Source organism: Alligator sinensis, unplaced genomic scaffold (assembly GCF_000455745.1).
Source record: "Alligator sinensis unplaced genomic scaffold, ASM45574v1 scaffold39_1, whole genome shotgun sequence".
NCBI classification, from domain to species: Eukaryota; Metazoa; Chordata; order Crocodylia; family Alligatoridae; genus Alligator; species Alligator sinensis.
The window spans coordinates 96,663-103,351 of NW_005842299.1; positions in this window are offsets into that span (position 1 = coordinate 96,663).

Here is a 6,689-nt window from a genome sequence, read left to right on the forward strand (position 1 = left end):
CACAGGCCTTTCCAGTGCAGTCATCTCTGTCTGAGTAGGGCTGTAACACTAGATAAATTTGCCCTTTGAAGAACCTCTGCATTGGTAACTTTATCTTGCCATCTGATTTTGGGTATGCGGTGTATGAGTGATTATGCACCTCCGTCTTTTGATGGTATTTCCTCCACCAAGGTTTCCACTCCCTTCCTCAGGTGCTCATCTGCCAGAAGCCATTGGCACTTCCTGAGGTTGCCAAGTTAATTAACCACTGCCCAGCACCTGGCATTGACCAGTACAGGTGGTACCACTTATGGCCATAGAAGTAGTAGGTTTTCAATCCTGACCTGACAGTATTGTTCAGTGTTATTAAAATGATGGGACTAAAACAAATGATCTTTGCTTTATTCTTTTGATAGTTTATTACTGTAAATATTTCCCCAACAAAGGGAGACTTCATTAATCAAACTTCCAGGATGAATTATATATCCAAAGAATTCAGACAAGAAATTGGATTTGGTCCTGGCCACAGGTGATGACCTGGTACGGGGTCTGCGGGTGCTTGACCACCTGGGCGATAGCGATCATTGTCTGCTGGAATTCACCATCCAGCGCAAGGTGGCAAAAGCCTCCAGCAAGGCAGCAGCCCTCGACTTCAGGAGGGCAGATTTTAACGAGGTGAGAAAACTAGTGGGGGACGCACGAGGTCCCAGAGCAGGAGGGAGTTGAGTGTCCAGGAGGAGTGGTCATTCCTTAAGGAGACGATCCTCCAAGCTCAAAGGGAAATAATCCCTTCACGAATCAAAGGGGGCAAGAAGGCGCAAAGACCCCCATGGCTCACCAAAAGCATCCGGGAACGTCTCCAAACAAAAAAGGAGGCATACATCCATTGGAAGGGAGGGGCCATCACAAGAGAGGGCTATACCTCGGTAGCTCGGGAATGTAGGGGGGTGGTCAGGAAGGCCAAGGCGGAAATGGAGCTGGGACTAGCAACCCAGGTCAAGGACAACAAGTCCTTTTTCAAATACATAGGGGGCAAAAGAAGGTTCCAGGTAATGTGGGGCCTCTGCAGGACACGCTAAGAAATCTGGTCATCTCACCTGACGGTAAAGCTGACATATTCAACAATTTCTTTGCCTCCATATTTCTGAGGAGGGACCCAGATATCTCCCCCACTGGCACCCCCGAGGGCCCTGTTGGTGGCACACCCAGGCCTAGGGTTAATGAGGACCTTGTCAGGAAACTTCTGGAGGGACTAAATGTATTTAAATCTGCAGATCTTTATGATCTCCACCCCACAGTGCTGAAGGAACTAGCAGGGATCATTGTGGGACCTCTGGCAGAGCTCTACGAGCAGTCATGGTGCTCGGGCAATGTGCCGGAGGACTGGAAAAGGGCCAATGTGGCCCCCATCTTCAAAAAAGGGAGGAAAGAGGACCCAGGAAACTATAGGCCTGTGAGTCTTACCTCAGTCCTAGGGAAGCTTTTCGAAAGAATTGTCCTGGCACATGTCCAGGAAGGGCCAGCAGAGGAGGTTATGCTCAGGGGTAACCAGCATGGGTTCATTAGGGGCAGGTCTTGTCTAACCAACCTGGTGGCCTTCTATGACCAGGTCACCAAGTCCTTGGATGCAGGTGTCACAGTGGATATAGTCTTTCTGGACTTCAGGAAGGCCTTCGACACGGTCTCTCACCCCATTCTCAGTAAGAAACTAGGAGACTGCGGTGTTGATGCCTACACGGTCAGATGGGTCACTAACTAGCTGGAGGGCTGCACCCAGAGGGTGGTGGTGGACGGGTTTTATTCAACCTGGAAGGATGTGGGCAGTGGGGTTCCCCAGGGCTCGGTCCTCGGGCCCGCGCTATTCAACATCTTCATCAGTGACTTGGGCGAGGGGGTAGAAAGCACCCTGTTCAAATTCGCAGATGACACTAAGATGTGGGGTGAAGTGGGTATGCTAGTAGGAAGGAACAGGCTGCAAGTGGATCTAGACAGGTTATAGGGGTGGGCCAACGAGAACAGGATGGGGTTCAACACTGACAAGTGCAGGGTAATGCACCTGGGGAGGAAGAACCAGAGGCACACCTACAGGCTGGGGAACTCCCTTCTCGCCAGTGTCAAGACAGAAAAGGATCTTGGAGTCATCATTGATGCCACAATGAACATGGGCTGACAAAGTGGGGACGCTGTCAGGAAGGCCAACCATACCTTGTCGTGCATCCACAGATGCATCTCAAGCAGGTCCAAGGAGGTGATCCTTCCCCTCTATGTGACACTGGTCAGGCCGCAGCTGGAGTACTGCATCCAGTTCTGGGTGCCACACTTCAGGAGGGATGTGGCCAATATGGAGAGGGTCCAAAGGAGGGCCGCCCGCATGATCAGGGGTCAGCAGGGCAGGTCCTACGAGGAGAGGCTGAGGGACCTGAACCTGTTCAGCCTCCAAAAGAGAAGGCTGAGAGGGGATCTAGTTGCAGTCTACAAACTAGTCAAGGGGGACCAGCAGGCATTGGGAGAGTCCCTGTTCCCCCGAGCACTCCCTGGAGTTATAAGAAACAACGGACACAAGCTAGCGGAGGGTAGTTTCAGGCTAGAAATTAGGAGGCACTATTTCACTGTCAGGGCGGCTAGGACCTGGAACCAACTTCCAAAAGAAGTGGTGCTGGCTCCTACCCTGGGGGTCTTTAAAAAAAGGCTGGACGAACATCTGGCAGGTGTCGTTTGACCCCAGTACTCTTTCCTGCCACGGCAGGGGTTTGGACTACATGATCTCCTCAGGTCCCTTCCGGCCCTACCAACTATGAAACTATGAAACTATGAAATGGACACTTCTCTGGGAGATGGACTGACATCCTTCCATCAATTCTGGGGAGATATGGAATTGCAGTTCTTGGCAGGCAGCAGGTCTTACTTGAGTTCATCTGGTCCATGTGCAGGCGCCCACTATTTAACTGTATCCACCCAGATGCTCCAGTTGCACTCCACATGGGGTTGAGTCCCACCCACTCCCTCCAGGGCAGTACGCTCCACTCCCACACCTGCCCCCACACTACCCACACACATCCCCAACACCCCACAGGAGTCCCCCCACACACCCATACCCTCCACCCCCACCCCCACACCCCCTACATATGCCACACCTACCCATCCATACCCAACCGCAACTGACATGCTCTCCCACAAACAATATACAAGAGTAAGACTTTATTTTGAGCTATAATGCACTTGCTTCTATATACACTGTGCAACCACATGCAAATCAGGACAAAAATATTTTTTTAAATACAATTAAAATGTTATAGTAGATGTTTGACTTTTAGTATATGATTTGTTTTTTTTCCAGTTCCAAGATGGCACCCCCCCCCCAATGGAGTGCTTCTGGGGGCAAGGGGAGGGACTTCTGTTGGAATGGCAAAGGTAAGGGGTTAGGATTGGGACTTCTAGTTCCAATATGGCAACCAGAGGTCAGGAGACCTGTCAAGGGACGGAGCTACCCTAGTGGCCCTTGACAGCCCACCAAAACTCATTAAGTGGCCCTTCAGCTAAAATAATTCCCCAGATCTAAGGTAGATGGACTAATTGGGTGCTGTCAAATAAACTGTTGGTCATTTTCTCTCTTTTGGTCCCTTGCTCTTCTTGGTAACTCATGCTGTATCTCTCATACGCTTCCCTTCTTCCAGGCCCGTCCGGTAATTGAAGAGTAATCTCTTGCTTCTGTTCTGGCAGCAGCATCTCCTGGTGCAATCCTCCCCTCTCCCCAAAGCCAAAATGAGTTCTCATGTTTTCCTGTCATAAAGGCATTGGGTGCAGTGTAATAGAAAGTAATAGGATCTCTGCATCCGTGTGTAAAGGCACCAACATTTTCCATTGGTCTGTTGTCCAAAATGTTATAGGTAACATTTTTCTTGATCTTTGTAGAGTGTATAAAGAATGGGTTAAAAAATTCCTCTTTTTTCTATGCCTGGGCAAAGTCCAGAGATTGGAGATGTTCCTGTACTGAGGGAAGGAGAAGGACAGCTGCTTCCATGTATTGTAGCAGGTACCAGTTATCACAGTGGTGTTGGGAGACTGTATCTGGAGCTCTGTTCCACTCCATTCTGCACCCTCCCGCATTGTTGCTACTTGGTGGTGCAGCAAATATATGACTCCAGGATATTGTCAACATTGGAACAGTTTGTTTCTTCCAGGGATGGTGCAGCTACAGTGGAAACCTAGTTAGTTTGATCTACTGTGTGTACTGATCTACTGTGTGTACTTCTAGAGTGAATAATCTTGGATGCTTTCATTACTGTACTGTAGATTCAGAATAAACCTGCCTGAAATGTATGGTCAGTGAAGGCACACACAAAAAACAGGAGAATCTTGTTCCAGGTGTATAACATGTTCCTTGTTATCTCCTTTCCCAACAAGGAATGGCTTTCAGGAGCTTGGGGATTCTGAAAATAAAGCCTGTACTGAATTAAAATGTAGTAATATAAGTTTGTGCCTCGTACATTAAATAAATAGTCCCTCTGCATCAGAAATTCATATATGCATGGTATATGGTAATGCTACAAAAACATATAGACAGGAAGCAGCTTCATGTGTCTCTAGACTCACAAAGCTATTTCAACCATTCCAGAAATGAGATCAGTGATCAAAAATGTTTTCACAGTTGCAAAATAAAATGCAAAGTGTATAGTCCCTGCCTATTTGCAGTTGCTACCCCTTGCCCCCACTGCTGATACTAATGTGTTTGGCTGGAGGGGAAAAAAAGTCTGTTTTACCTTAGTTCTCCAGCTTTAGAAATCTTGGTGGCAAGACCCATGCTATTTTGCACAAGCAAATCAATATTTCACAGGCAACTTATTTGATATTTGACTATGACTGGCCCACTGCAATCAACCCTTAAAATGTTATGACAAAATATATGTGATGAATTTACTATGTTCCAGAATGACATCCTCAAGCACATTACTCGGTGTTGGGCTGTCTTACCGCCTGAACTGGAAGCTGTGTAGCCGTGTCAATGCAACACTATAATTAGGTAATTAGCATATTATGCCTACTTAATTTTACAAATTAGAGGAGTTTCCTATCTGGTATGACTTCCAATATCTGTTATATTGTCTTTGTGAATTGATTCATACCTGTAATTCACACTGATCTCTCTGCTCCATTCATGACCTGCTCTTAGTGTTAGTATCTGGAAGAATATTTGCCAGGCTAACTTAATATATTATTTGTATTTGTCCCCTATATTGTGGGACTGATGGACACTAGATGCATCTTTCCAAAGCTAGGTGCTTCTTGGGCACAAAGGCTTAGATAAAAAAAAAATAGTTCCAGCTGGAATTTAAGCTAGGTCCAGCCTATAAGCCTCCCGCTCAACTGTTATCTAACTCTGGATGTGCCTAATGTCACCAGACACTTCCCAAACTTATGCTAAGATTTTTTTCAGGTGTATGAAGTTCTGCCTCTGTACAAGCCTGAAACTGCCCCAGTCTCTGCAATTTAGCACCTGTATCCTGACTAAAGCATTTTGGATCCAAAAATTAGATGTTGCTCTACCTATGTTTCCTGAAAGGCGTAATCAGATTTCCATTCTCAGACCATGGTTAATATGCACCCGTCGTTGGGCTCCCTACAAGGTGCAACTGCTCATTTCTTGTAAAACATCATGGTGATTCCCTGCTTTTATATAACCTGGGGGTTAGAAGATTTATCCACAAAGTGGAAGACCTGGACTTGCTTCCTTTTTCAAACTGAGGAGTTCAAACTCACATTGCAGCTTCCAGGAGGATGTTCTTTACCACCACATTATAGATTAGTTTCAGTGGTGGCAGCCTCTACCCCTTTTGTTGAAGCTGTGCCACTATGCAGCAAAGAATACAATATTCCTTAGGCCAAAAAGAGGGAGAATGCAAGAGGAACTGTGGTGTTTGACTTCCAGGTTAGAGCACTATGGAGGAGTTGGTGCCAGGTTCTGGTCCTTGCTTTCAGGACTGTTTTTGTATATTAAATTCAACAGTCTTTGGATAAAGTACATAATTAATAAATTAGGTTACAATCATGCTCCCGCACCAGCTCCATCTTTCTGGCCCCATGAATCCTGCATTCTTTTCTAACAGCGGCACAACTTCATCTTGATGGCTAGGGGATTCTCCTGGGTACTGCTTGATGAGGGTTTGTATCTTCTCAAGTTGAGGAGAAAATTGAACCAAGGTTTCCCACTTCTTGGACAAGTTGCCTAATCACTAGCCTGCTGTATGAAAAGTGGGTGGCAGAATCACTAATAGGACTATTATTTCAAAACAAAACAGTGAATCCTCCTTGCTCCTTTTCAAAAGTGGAGGATTGCCTGTTGTGAGGCACCTACGCAATGAGAATGACAGTAGTTTAGAAACACCCCTGAGCTCAGCCATTTCCTTTTGGCTACCTGGAGGCAATTTTATTCTCCTGTCCTATTCCAAGAAGCCTGACTCCCCCTAGACACTGGGTAGGTGCTTAACTCAGGGTCCTGGATTCCATTTCAGGTACAAGGACTTCAAATTTAAATATTTCATCACCTAACCTAACACATCCTTTATCTATCCCAAAGTGTTATCATCTGAGAGTTAAAACTGCACAGGGTTGTACACAATCCTGCCTTTTCTGTGTGCTTGAAAAGTCTTTGACACTGTCAGAATGCTTCTAGCAGCCAGGGTACATAAGGATCTGTAAAAAGGATAGGGAAA